Source organism: Ammospiza nelsoni, chromosome 19 (genome assembly GCF_027579445.1).
Source record: "Ammospiza nelsoni isolate bAmmNel1 chromosome 19, bAmmNel1.pri, whole genome shotgun sequence".
NCBI lineage: Eukaryota > Metazoa > Chordata > Aves > Passeriformes > Passerellidae > Ammospiza > Ammospiza nelsoni.
The window spans coordinates 6,025,412-6,042,256 of record NC_080651.1 but is presented as its reverse complement, the minus strand read 5'-3'; the positions used below and the strand labels follow the sequence as shown (position 1 = coordinate 6,042,256).

At 43.7% G+C, this 16,845-nt stretch overlaps 1 long non-coding RNA gene and 4 other non-coding genes across 5 annotated transcripts; 2 read left to right on the top strand and 3 right to left on the bottom strand.

Annotated features, from left to right (window-relative positions):
- Positions 1-181: 181 nt before the first annotated feature.
- On the bottom strand, positions 182-253 carry TRNAQ-UUG (transfer RNA glutamine (anticodon UUG)). Its single transcript has one exon. It is a non-coding gene; the product is annotated as a tRNA-Gln (tRNA).
- An 888-nt stretch (positions 254-1,141) lies between these two features.
- TRNAQ-CUG (transfer RNA glutamine (anticodon CUG)) lies at positions 1,142-1,213 on the bottom strand. The gene has a single exon. It is a non-coding gene; the product is annotated as a tRNA-Gln (tRNA).
- A 990-nt stretch (positions 1,214-2,203) lies between these two features.
- On the bottom strand, positions 2,204-2,275 carry TRNAM-CAU (transfer RNA methionine (anticodon CAU)). Its single transcript has one exon. It is a non-coding gene; the product is annotated as a tRNA-Met (tRNA).
- Positions 2,276-3,093: 818 nt separating this feature from the next.
- LOC132082076 (U6 spliceosomal RNA) lies at positions 3,094-3,200 on the top strand. The gene has a single exon (XR_009419767.1). It is a non-coding gene; the product is annotated as a U6 spliceosomal RNA (small nuclear RNA).
- Positions 3,201-7,092: 3,892 nt separating this feature from the next.
- On the top strand, positions 7,093-12,188 carry LOC132082029 (uncharacterized). Its single transcript, XR_009419761.1, has 6 exons — positions 7,093-7,286; positions 7,377-7,500; positions 7,685-7,792; positions 10,504-10,622; positions 11,197-11,278; positions 11,775-12,188. It is a non-coding gene; the product is annotated as an uncharacterized LOC132082029 (long non-coding RNA).
- The last annotated feature ends 4,657 nt before the right edge of the window (positions 12,189-16,845 follow it).

Genomic DNA, 16,845 nt, shown 5'->3' with positions numbered 1-16,845 from the left:
CAAACACCAAATTAAAAAGTAGCAAGAATTATATGATGTCTTTTGCCACTTTCGTTGCATTGAAGAAAAGTGGCAAGAGTGCGACAGCTGAGGGCGAGGACACCCCTGGGCTGGGCTGGAGCTTCACCGTGTCCGCTCTGTCCCTGCTAGGCTCTGAAGCACAAAAAGAGGGACCTGGGGCAGGTTCTACCGAGATTTGAACTCGGATCGCTGGATTCAAAGTCCAGAGTGCTGACCATTACACCATAGAACCGGGTGGTGCCTCTGGCCTCTGCCAGCCCCCACAATTAATCCATAATGAATAAATCCCACTTGGAAATCGCTGTTTGTTCTGTTCCTTCTACCCGTGAACCCGGGATGGCCCACGGGAATCCAACACGACCCAAATTTTCTGGTTGCTCCCAGTTTGTGTGGGATTTGTTGTCTTTATAGAATCGTGGAATGGTTTGGGTTGGAAGGGACCTTAAGGATCATCCAGACCCAGCCCTGCCATGGGTAGGGACACCTTCCACCACCCCAGCTTGCTCCAAGCCCTGTCCAACCTGGCCTTGAATGCTGCCAGAGCATCGAGTTTCTCTGGGCACCCTTGCCAGGGCCGTGCCACCCTCTCAGGGAACAATTCCTTCCCAATTTCCCTTCTAATCCTCCCTCTGGCAGAGTGAAGCCATTCCCCCGTGTCCTGTCACTCCATCACCCCTGGTGAAACGAGGGCAGAAAGCAAACAGGAACTCTGGGGAACATCTGCTGTCAGAGACACCCCAAAAGAGCTCCCTGAGAGCTCAGAGATCCCTGCAGAGCTCAGCAGCTGCCACCAGCTGTGCTGATGCAGAATTTAGAACTCTATTTCCACACAGGCGATTCAAAGCACAGAAAGAAAAGGAAACAATATGCTGTGACATGTCTGGGATTCTTCAGATAATTTCAGATAAGTCAGAAAGTACTAACCTGGCTGCAATAAATAGATATGGGGGGGGGAAAAATAGGAAAACTCCGTCATTAGTTACTATTCTGCTTTAGACATTTATTTCACGAGGCATGTGATGTTTATGGCATGGAATGTTTACGCCGTTCTAGCAGTCCATTTAAAGTCACTTTGCATGGTTCTGAGCAGGAAATAATTGTGTCAGTGGCAAAAACTTTCAGGTTCCACCGAGATTTGAACTCGGATCGCTGGATTCAGAGTCCAGAGTGCTAACCATTACACCATGGAACCACACAATGTGACCCCTTGAGCCGCGCCTACTGAGCCAAATCCAGGGAAAGCCGATTCCATAATTTCCATGGGTCTGTGAATGAGATTCCTGCCTTGGTTTTCTTCCATGTATTCCGCATGTACTCATTCCATGTAAGAATTCCACTGGTTATTTATCACATTCTGATAACAACCCCACTGAGCAGCACTGTGCCGTTAACTACATTCATGGAGCATTTTTCCTCAGATCATGTCATCCAGAGGCCAAATACATACTTTCAGTACTATGTACATTGACTTATATGTTTTCCCATTTTTGTTTTTATTTTGCTTTCCTGCGTTTTGTGCTGACAGTCTGCTTGCTATGTCCGGCATTGCCACCACGTTTCATTTAATCTGGCAAGACAGGGAAAAAACTACAAATGTGTGCAAAGAGCTTTTGATGACTGATTAAAGACAAGGATCTCTCCCAGACAAAGGCATGAAGATGCTCAGAGGAGCAATTCTTCTGTGAGGAAAGGCTGACAAAGCTGGGGCTGCTCAGCCTGGAGCAGAGTAGGCTCCTGGGGGCCCTGTGACCTTTTAGTTTATAAGCGAGCTTTCTTATGAAAGATAAAGAAGAGAGATCCACTAGGGTGCTGAGGCAGTGGCACACGGTGCCCAGAGAGGTGGCACATGTCCCATCCTTGGAGACATTCAAAGCCAGCTTGGACGGGGCTCTGAGAAACTTGGTGAGTCCCTGATCGTGGCAGGGTGGGACTAAATGGCATTTAAGGGTCCCTTCCAACCCAAACCATCCTGATTCCGTGAGACATTCAAATGAAACTAAAATAAGCTGTGCACACCCCAGCGCTCTGTCTGTCCTTTATTCGCATCATCTATAACGCATGAGGCCGAGATTTCAGCAAAAACAACTCGTACCAGCCACAGTCCTGTCCCCCACACCCAAAACTAACCAGGAGAGAGGAGAGGACGGGCGCTGTGCCGTGAGAAAAACGAAAAACACTATGCTAGCAGAGGATGGTTTCGATCCATCGACCTCTGGGTTATGGGCCCAGCACGCTTCCGCTGCGCCACTCTGCTGCTCGTACAATATGCTCCTCCTGCCCCTCCTTAGAAACTGAACCGCCACACGGGCCTCCTCCACACGCGGACACGCTCCCTGCCCGCCCCCGCGGTCCCGCTGCAGCTGCCCGCTCCCGAGATACACTCCAAATACAGCAGGAGTAATGGTCATAACTTAAACTCGAGAAGTTTCGCCTCAGCAGGAGGAAGAAGCTCCTGACGCTGAGGGTGGCGGAGCAGCGGAACGGCTGCCCAAGGAGCGGTGGAGTTTCCCTCTCTGCAGACATTCAAACTCACCTGGACGCGGTCCGGTGTCACCTGCTCCGGGTGACCCTGCCTTGGCCGGGGGCTTTGATCTCCACACGGACCTTCCGACCCAAACGATTCTGTGATTCTGCGGAACGAGAATGGCTTCAGCCACCCGCTCTCGCCACAGGTCAGCAATATTAACTAATTTAGGTCCGAACCACCGATGTGGCACCGCAGAAAGTGTCACATTCCCAGCTGCGCACGGCCGAACGTGACTGTGAACCCCGCCGGGGGGTTATTGACACAGAACGGCCCCGTGAGGAGCCTGGTACCGCCCCGCCCCAGAGTGCTTTGCGGACATTTACATACAGCAGCGCTATTTGCATAACCCCGGTTAGGCGGAATTTGGGGGTCTGTTCCCCCTTTTCCGCCATCTGCTGCCCGCCAGACCCTCGGAACAGTCGGGGTGCTGTGCACGGCTGCTGCTGCTCCCACCGACACTACCGCTTTGTCCCGAAAGGGTCACCCTAACCTTGCGGAGCCCGAATCCTAGGGGTATAAATAGCGGCGGGTAAGCGCTCAGATTCGTGCTCGCTTCGGCAGCACATATACTAAAATTGGAACGATACAGAGAAGATTAGCATGGCCCCTGCGCAAGGATGACACGCAAATTCGTGAAGCGTTCCATATTTTTTCTCCCTCTCATCCGGCCCTCCAAGCCTGGAAGAGGAAGCTTCGAGGTGACCACACTCTCCATAACACATGAGGGTCAGGGGAGAGGAGATGACCTAGAGTGGCATCTGGGGAGATCTGGTGGAACATCAGGAAGATTTTCTTATTGAAAAGGGAAATTAAAAATCAGAATGGGCTGCTCAGGGTGGAGTCACCATCCCTGGAGGTGTTCAAGAAACACCTGGGCATTGCACTCAGCGCCGTGGTCTGGCTGACAGGGTGGTGTTTGCTCACAGGTTGGACATGATGATCTCAGAGGTTTTTCCAACTGATTCTGTGATTCTGTGAGTCCTCTCTGGCACCCCAGCAGCCCCCAGGACTCCCCAAGACACAGCCAGGATAACAGTGGGTCCCTTACTCCATCCTGCTGTCCCGGGCCAAGGTCCCACTGAAGGGGGGAAGAAAACTGGCAAGGTTTCTTGGTCCCTGAAGGCAACAAGGATGGGCTCTGAGGTGCCTTGGGAGGGTGTCTGAGCTGGCTCAGCTCCTCTGCACCACACAGAACATGTTCTCCCCAAGAGACCCAAAGACTCAGGGCCGTACCCCAGCTGGGCACAGTAGTTTTCCCTGCAGTAACAAATTCACCATGGTTGCTGCAGAGAATTGACTCACAAATGAGAGTGTTTGCCCTGCAGGGACTCACCTCCAGACTCAGGTTGTGGTGCTGCCACACATTAGTACTGTGAAAGATGCACATTTTATGATTGGCTTTTTGAAATATTAAAATGAATATTATATGTGTTGTGTTAGAAAGTAATGCTGTTAAATATAGTTTTAGGTTATAGCAAAATGTTAAAATAGAAACTATGCTATGTAGGATACTTCTTTTTCTTAAGAAAGGACTCGCAGTGAGATAGCAGTCACAGAGGAAGAGAATTTATTGCTCCATTATCAGGAGAAATTAACTTCTTCCCACCTCACTCAGCCATTAAGACCTCGTTAGGATTCAGAGGAAGAAGCTGACACTGCCCAGACAGAATCCTGTGTGTGAATGGAATTTATGCATCATGTATGAGATGTATGAATACACAACAGGTTATTGCTTTTAAGGGTTAATCCTTTGTTAACATGTGTCCTTTCTCAGGCTTATTTTGCCCAGAAAAAGGTACCCAGACCATCCATAACTGTTTGTTTCTATTGTCTCATATTGTCCTAATCCAAATTGTCCAAGTTATTATTACTCTAATTATATTACTATTTTTATAAGCATTTCATTACTATTAAACTTTTAAAATTTTCAAAACAAGTGATTGGTGATTTTCACAGTACCTTTTGTATTTGATCTTCTCCTCACTATGCTTTGCTTCCTCTGGCTCTGGCACTGCCAGGCTCTCCTGAGCACTGCATGGCACACACCTCACAGATGGGCATTCTCTAGTTCTCACTATTTCCTTCTGAGGATTGTCTCCCCAGATTGGCTTTATTTTCATGCAGGGTGTTCCTAAGCAAAGCAGTGGGACTCTGCTCCACAGAACAGCAAACCCCCTGGGCATTGCTCAGGTGCTTCCCTGATGGAAGGAGTGGCTCTTGCTCAAAAACTTCCCGTTCTGTAATTCTCCTTCTTTCTCCACACTACAGCATCTCACTCTTGTGGGATTTGGTGCTGGCTACCAAAAGAACAGGGCAAAATTTGGGCAAAAAGAGCAGCACTGAAAGCACAGGTACCATCCAGAGTTACCAGGGGCCAAAAATCTCGAGTTCCTTTGCCTAGAGGGTGTGCAACAAAGCACTGAATCTAGATGGACTGCTTCCCTTAAAGATCTACAGCTACTGTAAGAAAATGGGGAGGTATTTTTGGAATAACTCTTTTATGGAATAAGGCTTTTATGAAGAGGTAGTGCTTTTTTGGCTTTGGCACTGGGGATTTTGTTTTAATTCTGCCTGAATCCTGTGATGGGGTGAGTGAAGCTAAATTAGGTGGGTGCTTTTTGAAAGAAAAAAGCAGAACAGAGGCAGATGGCGAGGGGGAGAAAATAAAATAGGAAACATGAAACAAATATATTGTTAGAGATGCCATTTTTCTGTAGTAAAAATGCTTCAGCTTCTTGGTTTGATTGACTGTTCTTTTTTTCTTTTTACTTCATGTTTTCTGCCTGTTTTATTGCATGTTAGGTACCACACAGCATAATTCAGTTTCTTTTTCATACAAAAATTATTAATTCTCTTCGGATATTATGATAACAGATAAAAGAAGGAAGTTGGGAAGCTCATGTGAAAGAATTTAAATGTGATGAATCATCCAACCTCAGCAGTGAACAATAAACATGAGGAATTCTACTTTGGTATTACGTGGATTAGGCTGCTCAAGGTGCAGTCAGAGTGCAAGTCTTGGCTTCACTTTCATTAAAATTGGCAGGTATGATTGTCCCTCTCTTGTTTAGATAAAATTTTTCAAATATTGCTTGCTAACTTAGTCTGAGTTTTTAGTTATTATTTTAAAACACAGGCTCTGTCAGCAGGAGTGTGTGGAGGTGCCAAGGAATGCAGGTTTCTCATATGTCACTGCTGGAACACACTGTGACAACAGGGATTGCAAATTCTCACTGCATTTTCTTTCTCTTCGTGTCACTGATGTAGTATTTTCACAGGTAGGTCGTATTTCAAACACCATTTGTTCTTCAGAGCAAAATTCTAGTTTTGTCTTTGAATCTGGCCTTTCAGAAGGTAAGATAACCACACAGTATTTTGGATATCCATCCCGCGAATTGCTGCTTGGGAAAACAGTAGATTTTTTTATTGTGCATACATAACTGAAGTTTGTTATTAATCAAATATTAAAAAACCCCATACTGGGTTACTTATTCCTCTGGGCTTCAGTGAAGGGCTGAGAACAGTTTTTACCTGAGCGCCACAGGCTGCTCCCTCAGGACAGGTTTCAAGTCATTGTCCTGCTTTAACACTTAAAATCCTTTTTTTTGGACTTTTTCCTTAAAACTGGGGCGGGCCCCTCACGTCACCCTGGCGCCATCACCGCGCGCCGCCGGTCACATGTCCTTTGTTTACCCCGGTCACTGCCGCGACGGGTGAGGGACGGACAGACCAACCCCGACCGACAGACCGACCACCCAGCCGGGGGCAGCGGGAGATTGGCGTGGGGGAAGGAGGGAATGGCGGCGGGGAAAGGGTGTACCCCGCAGGGGCGCTGTGAGGGCTTGTCCTCTCTCGGGCGGTGTGAGGTGCGCTTGTCCGCCTTGCGGAGCAGCGAAAGGGGCTGGTGTCCCCTCAGGGATGCATGAGGCGGGAATGTCTGTGTCTGTGTGTATGTCCGTGTGTGTATCTGTCCTATGAGGGGTGTGAGGCGCGAATGGGCCCTCCCGTTAGGAGCGGTGTGAGGCGAGAATGGCGCCTCCCACTAGGAGCGGTGTGAGCCGGGAATGGCTCCTCCTCTCTCCTCAGGGGCGGTGTGAGGAGGGAATGGCTTCTCCTCTCTCCTCAGGGGCGGTGTGAGTTGGGAATGGCTTCTCCTCTCTCCTCTGGAGCGGCGTGAGGCGAGAATGCTCCCTCCTCTGCCCTAATGGGCGGTGTGAGGCGGGAATGTCTCCTCCCCTCAGGGGCGGTGTGAGGCGGGAATGGCCGCTCACTCCCGTCCGGAGCGGCGTGCGGGGCTGTCCCCACAGTCCCTCGCCGTGTTCCGCCTGGAAGCGGCCCGGTTCTGTGCCATTTCTCCCGGATAGACCCGAGCGGGTGGGCACGGGTCGGGAGCCGCCGGTGCGGGGCTGCAGCGGGTGCGTGACTTGCGAGGAGCCGAAGCTGTTCGGCCATCGGTTCTCGCTGTGCTGGCTCGGGACGCTGAGGTACCAGCTGTTGTTCTGAGCTGCCTTTCAATAAAGCCTGTCCTTTATTTTCAGGCTCAGCATGTCCCTCCCAGCAAAGAGATGTGGAAGGCCCCCAGTGTTGTCTTTTCTGGAAAAGAAAAAGAGAAAGCGAAGTCTTGATAGAAGAAGGGGGAAAACAAGGATTTATGTGGGAAATCACATTGACCGGTAGCTGACGCTCAAGGAGAAGTTGGATCTCAGAAATGACACAGAAGTCGCAGGGTTTTTACTGGGTATGTGAGTAGATTTTCACGATATTCCTGTTTGCTAATAGCAAGTAAATAATTCTGAATGTTGAAACCAATTGCATTTTTTCTTTCTAGATATGACAGCTACAACCTGTTGGCAAAAGCTCTGCTCTGTCCCCTCTGAGGGTGCAAGAAGGATCACTGGGGAGGAAGAAAGAGCATTGTCAGCCAGCACTTCTTTAATAGCAGCAGATGGAATGTTAGTATTGTCCTCTCCTTACTTGGGAAGGGTGGATAAAATATTTTTCTTGGTACCACTTGAAGGACTGTAGCTGACGTTTAAAAATAATGAGATAAAAGTTATATATAAAAAGGAAAATATACAAGTAATTTTAGTTAAATTGAAGGTGCTGAATATCTTTTGTTCTTACTTTTGATTTTAGTAGGTGAACGAGTTGGGGTTTGGAAAGCAATTCTGTGGCAGAGAAGAATCCTTGGAAGCTAGGTCAGGAGCAAATAAATACCAGTGCTGATGAAGCTGAAAAATTCAGGTACATTCTTCAAAATAGCATTTTTCCCTGGCACTTTAATTTTATTTTGGAGTGCAGCAGTAACTGAATCCCTGAGACTGATTTGATACAGGTGAGACAGAGGGTTTGTGTTTAATTGAACATAAGTTGTGTAAGTTGTGTTCAGCCTTCTGAGATGTGTGAAAAATTGTTTGGTATGAAAACAACTTTGTTGCCCTAAGGCAGTGAGGCTTTGGAACACTCATGATATCAGTGTGGAGGTTCTAAATCCCACCAAATACATAAAATGCTGGGCAGATGATCAGGCATGTACACAGTGGTAATCGTACAAGGCTAAGGAGCAACTGCTGCCTGAGAATGAGGAGAGTAAAAAATAAGAGGAGTTTATTGAGACAGGCATCCTAGGGCATGCTGTGTTATTCCAGGGAATATTTCCTACCAGGAGCAGTTGTGTAACCTCACTATGGGGAAAATGGTTTGTGTTTCAGTGTCTGAACCCCACATCAGTGGTGACACTGTTGGCTTTGTCTTTGGCTCCCAGGAGAGCAGTGAGGTGAGTGCTGATGTCACTGAGGTTCTTGCTGGCTGTGAGATATCCACACAGGGGTCAAATCAGTTGCTTGGTAGCTGAACTTGCACATTCAAAGACCAAACTCAATTGCTAACTCTGTGTTTTTAAAAATCTGGGCAAATAGAAAATAGTGAGTTTTCTTCAGTGTTTATGTTAATGCATACTTATTCCTTGTTTTCAGAGGTGTGGTAGTGCCCTTCCTATTGAAGGGAGGTGATGCAGGAGGGTATTTCCTGCTTCCCAGGCTCTTGGCTGTCATCTTTTCCTGTTGTTGCTTTGTTTGTATTTGAATTAATAACCATAAAGCAGCTGTTGTATTCCAGGCTTTTTACTCTTGAGTCTAATTTTAGGTTGGCTAAGCAGTAGCTATTAGGGGACTGCACACATCAAAGACAGTGGAGGAACAACGCTTAAATTCAGCTTTTTGGTGGCTCAGTGTTTGGTTTCTGCCTTGGTTTTGGAGCCTGCTGACATTGGCTTTCAGCAGCTGTAGGGAATTAAGTTGATGGAGAAGCACTGGGGGAGTCAAGTAGATTCTGGCCAGGTGAAATGGGATGGTTTTTGGAGTTGTGGCTATTGTGAGGAGTTGGCAGGCTGATATAACAGGAAGGAAGGAATGTACTGAAATTCTAATTTAAAGGGGCATTAGCAGGGCAAAGCCAAATGGAATGGTCACCAACCACATCCAGTAAGGTTTCCAGCCCTTCTCCAGTGCTTTTCCTGTTATTAGCTTCTAACTTTAACACTTGGAATTTAACCAAGCTTATTTAAAATTCTTTTTCAGGTGTACATGTAACAATTACAAAGCTGTCAAAGCAGATAATAAACAATATTTTTTAAAAATATATGTTCTTTGCCCTAACACTGAAAAATAATGAGCCGAAGTAGTTGAAGAGGATTTTTTGAGGAAGCTTTGGGGAATTTGAGATTTTTTTACTGTTATAGTAGTTGAATGATATGGATTTAAAAATTCCTTTACTGTGTTAAAAAGACAAATTCTCATGATAGAACTGCCAATGCCAGAGGGTTGGAACAAGATCTTTAAGGTCCCTTCCAATTCAAACCATTCTGTGATTCTATGAACTTTCTTGGGATTTGATTGTTGTATCTTTTTTTTTTCTCAATTCAGTAAAAACGAAACCGAATACAAATCCAAAATGGACACTCAGGAGTGTCAGAGCAGCTCAGAGAGGATGGCTGAAGTGTGCAGTGGGATGAGTTGGTGTCAGTCAGTAACAAATGTTGAATTGGGAAGCCCCAACTTTGTGGGAGGCTTCAGCCTGTCCCTGTCTCTCCTAATTTGGCCCTGGCATCTCCTTTTGTAATGATGTTTGGCTTCACAGCTTTCCTCAGCTGTGGGACTTTGCAAGACTCTGTGTTGCAGAGCTTCTCTTCATCTTGAGTAAAGTGTTCTGTGAAAAGCCGTGTGATTGCTGTCCAGCTGGAAAGTGCAATTCCCTTGGAAAGCAAATAAACAATCTCCAGGGAAGGTCCAGCAAGCTGTTAATGCTACAACTTACCATGGCAAAGGTGATCAGCTGAGGAGTTTCTTAGCAAGCAGGAAAGTGTGAGTTAAATTAAAAAGGAAAGGAAAAAAAAAAGCCTGATAAATATAACTTGCTTGGTCGGACAGCTTCCTGTTCTCTTCAAACAAATCAATTTTCAGTGCCTTGTTTTGACTAGTTGCAATTTTTAATTGGCTTAAAAGATCCTGCATGTACTGCTTTTGATCTTTAGTGTTCATAGTTTGTTTTTAATTAAAGAAAGAAAAAAAGAAAAACAACCACCCCCACCCCTGTCAAACCACAGTCTGTGGTTGTTTCACTAATGTGGCTTCAAAGGGACTGCAACACAGCTTTTTCTTACAGACAATTGAGTGCTTAGTGTCAGACAAATCATTTATTGTAAGACTGAATGCTGGTCTGTGTTTCACTGTAGTGAAACCTCTGTATATCATAATACATAAGATGTTGGTCTCTTTATGGGTACTGCACATAGAAAAGCACAAATGCACTTACTGTGATAGTTCCTCTTATTTCCAGGTTAGGAGATTGTGTTAAGGGAATGCACTTCCCTAGACATAATGAAACAATATAAATTTATTTCATGTTTAAGTGTTTGAATGTCATATTGTAACTGTTATTACTGTGTTGCTTTTCAGGGTGAAAAGCTTTTCAGGTGCAGCAAGAAGAAAATCAAGCTCTTGCATAATGATACAGGGGCAATTTTTGCTCCATTTTGATTTTGCTATGAGGATCTTGTGAACTGTACAGAATTACTGTAAGTTGTGTGAAATTCTATGTTGTGTTGAACAGCACATTAAACTCAATTACCTAAAGTTTTATTGTGTTATGTCAATGTTGAAGTGTGGAGTGGATTATTTCCCTGGAAGAGTCTGTAGAGACTTCTCTGAGGGGCAACAAAAGAGGACAAGCCCAAGTGCTCATAGATTAGTCAGAATTTAATAACTTTTTGTGGGTTATTTTAATGACTTAGTTCCTTACATTTTATTTAAAACTCAGAAGGGTTAAGATAGAAACAATATTCTAGGGTCAGTTGCAGCATCAAGTGTGCTTCCATCTGAATGTGTTTCTTGGAATGCTTCTCTTTAGGGAACAAATGTAACATATCTCATATACTGGAAGGCACAAATGGAAGGGAAATGATGGGTAAAAATGCTGGACTGTAGATTGCATTGGTGCCTTTGAGAAAATGGGTAATTGAGATCAGCTACTGTGGTGCTTATCTAAAATCTGTCATTGAATCATTTGATGTCTGGCTTTGCTTTTGATAGTACAGAAGCTGATACATGAGCTGATAAGTGATGCGTGTTAATTATTTTCTTGTGTCACAGAGATGGAGTAAGAGCAGTACTGGCAGTACTGGAGTTCTACAGAACGGTGTTGGCAGTTCTGAATGTTTTGTAGTTACCAAATGTGAGTAATCCTGGAGAGGTTTTGAACCAAGAACTTGAGGTTGGTGCAGCATTCAGGGTATTCAGTGTTTGGTTATCAGAAGCACAGAAACTTCCAGTGTTCTGATATGAACTTTTTTTTCTTTAACCACACACTTGCATAAGCTTTCAGGTCTTGATCTTACAGTATTCAAGCCAGCTGGGTTTTCCCACCAGCTTACACCAGAACAGCCTCACTGTGGGGAGAAATTCCCCTAATTAGATCATTGTAGTCTGCATTCAGTTTTTTAAATCAGCTACTGCACTGGCTGTAAGAAACTGCTGTTGCTCTTAAATATTATCATGAGGCTTTTGAAGTATCTGAATTCAATGTTGCTTTATGAACAATAGATTTTACTGAATGTTGGACAGATAGATTAAAAAAAAAAAAGTTGAGAAGGCAGTTTTTTGAGACTTTCTCAAAATGAAAATGCCACTTCTTCTGTATTTGTGTTTTCTCTTTGCTCTGTACCTTTCAGGTTTTTCTTTGACCAAACAATGACTCATGTAAATAACTCAGTTTGGCTCATGGAAGGAGTGGGACTGGTGACACCTGTGCTCAGTGAAGCCTCTTCCAGTGCTCTCAGATTTTCAATTGTTGGTGTCATTACAGTGAGAAGGGAAGAGGACTCAGCCTTCCCTTACATTTTTCTCCAAAGGCTTCAAGATCAGAAGAATCCACAACTGCATATTCTCAGCCAGTTCAACCTCATTCTTGTGCCTTTTTAAATGCACACTGTAAATATTTCTATTATTTAATGACTTTCTGTTATGCAAATACAATAACACTGCCAGTACCTGATTTGTTGAGTTGCACTCACTGTGTAAATTACTGGTAGAATGATTATTCTTGTTCATAGTACTGAAATAGAGCACAACTCATCCCTTACTAAGGCTTCCTCCAAACCTGCCATGACACTGGCACTTCATGCTGAAGAAAAAGGAAGAGAAAGTAGACTTCTAAACATTTCCCTTTGTAGTGTTACAGTGTGACAGGTGATGTATTTGGGTTGCTCTGTGAGCATACACTTCTGAATATCTGACTTCTGTAGAGCAGAATATGCTCATTGCTGTTTTCCAGTAAAGTTAGCAGAATGGTGAATGGAAATGATTCTGGAACAAGATTCTTTCTTCTGATGGATATGATAAACAGTCAAAATGGCCAAGTCAGGCTTTCTGCTCCTGTGGGTCTGTAAAAATTGTGGAATTTGTCTATGTTCAGATGTCAGAACTAAACCCATAAGAATTACTTACCCTCTTATTACATTGATACACTAAAAATGTAATTTAGGAGAATTACTTTAAGCAGAATCATAAGTTGTGCTGTTGGCAATACTGAATACTTAGGGCATAAACCTATAATGTTGAATTATAAATAAATATAGGAAATGCAGGAATAAGGTACTTGTTCCTCTTTTTTAGGACAGCTTCCAAAAGCCATAGGCAGAAGAGGATCTCTGATGGAAGTCTGGGAATGCCCTGGTGAATGTGCAGAGTGTTCTGTGAGAGCCATTGCAGGGCTGCCAGGCTGTCCAGGGTCACAGTGGCTCTGGGGTCACGTTCCAGCTCCCAGAGCTGCTGCTGCTCTGCCCTTTTCCTTTCCAGTGTCCCCACAGCCTCTGGCACACTTGGAGTCCATGTGATAAGCTGGGAACAGGAACTCACCTGAACACACCCTCAGAAGGGTGGTACCTTTGACTTTTATTTTTTATTCCTGTCAGTGCTTTCATGTGGTTTGTTCTGTCACACCAGGGAGGTGCTCTGAGGCTGGGAACCAGTGGCAAGCCCAGGAAATGACACCAGCACTGCAAGCTTGGGATTGAGCTGTGGGCTGAACATTGATCTGGGATGGGAAACACCTTTTCACCTTGTAGGCATGCAGAAAAGCACTGAGGAAAAAGCTGATCCAACTATTCAAGATTATTATGTCAAATTATTCTGGGATCTTAGGCAAATAATACCTATTTTAGGTGACAAATGTAAAGCCTATTGAGCATTAGAAATAGGGTTTAACTTAAAATTATGGGATATTAAGGGTTTAACTTGAAATTATGAGCTTCCAGAATGCTGATTTTAGGAACTTTTTTCTTCATTTGCCTATTCTGCCTCATGCCTTCCTAATAATAAAAAAAAAACAACAACGAGGTGTTAAGAGGAAAAAAAAAAGCTTTGTGATGATACTTAGTAGATGTTTGAAATTCACTTGTTTCAAATTTTGATTACTCTTTGATATCAGATCTTTGTGGTGTAAAATAGCAAAGGTGAGTTCAGTATTGATGTGTTTAATGGTGAGTTGACACCAGGTGTTCTCAGAGAGGGTGAGTTTTGTTTTTAAAATTCTGTATTGGCAATTGAAAGAAAAAATATTTTTAGATACAAAAATGTCTCTTTTGGATGTCCAGTGATTCTCTCTCCTTCCCTGCTTCCATCCATCCTGATTTTGCTTTATTCAGCTACAGCTGTGAGTGATGTTTTTCTTCCCCTCTTGTGCACTAAACCCTGCCTCTGCAATTACTGCTACTGTTTTATTGGGGGAAAATTGCCTTTCGGTCTTCTCTTACAAAGGAAGAAAATTAATGGAATGAGATTTTCAGCTGCATTTACATCTCTGGGTTTGTGTAAAGACTGAACAGAATCACAGATTGTCAAAAACAGTTGATAAACTGTGGGAAAAATGTTATCTGTGGAAGGAATTGAAGACTGATACTGGTGTTAATTATAGGGAGCATGTTCTTACCTGTATTTGCTTTTTTCTTTAATCAGAATGGAGCAGAAATCAAAGGATGAGAGTGCATAAATCATGGGATATTACAGAAATACATTTTGTTGTACAAGGGCAATTAGGAGATTGAAAAGCCTCTGAGGTAGTGGGCTACAGTTGCTGTATTTGAATTTTGTCACACTGACACAAACTCAGTTCTAATGCTGCCTTCAAAGCTTGGCCAGCCTGAGAGAGAGCCAAATCCCCCTGCTATGGAATTAAGGAAGATATCTTTATATTGAACAACATTTCTCTTAAAAGCTGCAGAAAGTAAAACACACAAAAAGGTCAGGCCCAAAGGTCAGGCAGGAAGACCATCACTGGCACCAAACTTGCAAATAAAATCATTTCTGCAGAGCTCTGTACCAGTATATGACAAAAAATGGAATGATGTGTCACAGGTCAGTTTGCAGAATTGTGCTTACATCAATAATCTGCTTGCTGCAAATAACTTCTTACTAAGTGTTTTCTAGGGAGGAAAGCAGCCTTATTAAGTAAAATAAAGGCAATTTGAGTGAAAAGTGCCATTAGGGGTCTGATGAGGGAAAATACAAATAGTCCCTTGAAACTGATGAGGAGAAAGTTAAAAATTCATTAGAATCCTGGAGCTGCCAACACATTAATTAAGTTGTTGAATTGCTGAGCTTCTCAAGTCATCCCCAGCACTGACCAGCCCCAGGGCAGGGCCAACAGTCTGCAGGCAGGGCTTGTGTAGCTGCTCTATTTACAGACAGCTTCTAAATTTAATAGTAGTTTACAAATATATTTTGGGTTAGAAACTTTAATGGTGATGTGTGAAAGTTGACTGATTTTATGTTTGTGTCCTTGGTTGAAAGGGCAATGTGTTTGTGAGCTGCAACCTCTGATATTTCTAATCTATTTTAAACTCTCAGTTTCTGGTTTTATTTCTATCTAAGAATCCTGTTAGAAAGTGGCTGGATTTTATCTGCAAAGCTTTTGCACTCTGCAAGTTTCAGGTGGCACAAACAGCTTGTGAGAAGTCAAAAAAGTCAAAAAAGTCCTGTAGTTCTGTAGCTGATGCTGTGGAATGTGCTCTGCTGTGTACTTGATGCATGTTGCTGTTTTTCTCTAATGCTGCAGTCCATCCTCAGAAAAGCTTTAAGACCATTATAAAATTGTAATGTATTATGGTCTAGATATTAATTATACACATAGAAATGTTTCTCTTCATGTTAACTTTCCATGATTTCTCCTGAGCAAACTTTGCTCTTCTGTTGTTTGGGATTTGTTTTGTTTAGCCATGTGTTCAGGGGAGGTTTGGACATTGGGAAAAGATTCTTCCTGCAGAGATCAGGAGCACTGCCCAGGCTCCCCAGGGAATGGGCACAGCCCCAGGGCTGCCAGAGCTCCAGGAGAGCTGGGACAGCTCTCAAGGTGGGATTGTTGGGTGTCCTGAGCCACAAGTTGGGCTGTGCTGATCTCTGTGGGTGAGATATCTCAGGATATTCTGTGATTCCTTCTCCCAGTTCTGCACCTCACTCAGTGATTTGATGAAATGAAAAGCTGTGTGTTGCTGACTGCAGTGACTGTAACAATCACCAGCAAATGATTCCACATCCCTCTTGTGTTCAGTTCTGTCACTCCAAACATTCAGCTGCCCTGGCAGCAGGGATGCCCCACAGGAGGCCCTGGATGGAATAGGGGACACTTGGAAACTGCTGAGAAACTCTGCACCCTCATCACAGGTGGGTTGTTAATTTGTGATTGGAGTACAGTCTGTTGCATCATTCCTTTTGTGAGACTGAAATGAAAATAGAGTATCAAATGAACCACTGGCTAATTCAATTAGCAAAATAATTCAAGGTGGAGGAGATGGGCTTTGAAGAAGCCAAGTCCTCAGCAGAGAGATTGATTGCTGTGTTGAACATGTGTCAGTAATTACTGGCTCTGAGCAGCTTCTGCTCACAGACTCTGTGCTGGCTGTTCCTCACACAGCCCCGTGGTGGCCTTTGACTGATGAGAGCTTCATTTTTCTGCTCCTGACTGAGTTTTGTGGTGCCTGTGTTAATGTTCTGAATATCTGCTGAAGGGAACTTTGTTCCTCATGTGTGGTTGTGTTTTCCCCAAGGGTCTCACCTTTAGTTCTGATTATGTATCACTCAGGTGAATGTGTAGAAGTGAGTGACATCTTTCTGCCTCAATAGTCTATATTTGCAGTAGATATAAATTGGTTTTCATTGATTTTTTTTTCTTCTCTCCCTGTGTCAAAAAGACTTTGGTATTGATATTTGGGCAATATTTCTTTTTTTTTTAAAGGTAATCTCAGACCTGTCTGTGCTGTCCATTTTGTATTGCAAAGCATGTTAACATGAGTCTGAATTTTGAAAAGATTCCTGTCTCTCCTGTCAGAAATGTTTGTGTTCTCCCCTTGCCCTTCTGGAGGTTGCTTGAACACCTTGTGATTTGCACAGGACTCCAACAGAATCTGTCCACCACAACATTTGGTTGGGGTTTTTTTTCCTAAATAATTTTAAACAGCTATTTATTGTTCAGATATGTTCCCCTCCCAGAAACTTACACTATTGGCCTTTCTCTCTCTCTTTTATCAAAGCTTTAAATGCTTTATGTTTTAAAGATTAGCTGTAAACTTCCTTCAGTTTCATAGAAAAAACAATTAAATATGACAACCATTCCGAATATTTTGAGATTTATTAGGAAAATCAGAAAATCTTTGGGGCCAAACCTGAGACTGAATTACTTCAGTGTCTTGTTTTGTCTTCAGGAAGGACATTCTCAAGCAGCTCCACCTTATGTCAGTGTTACAAATG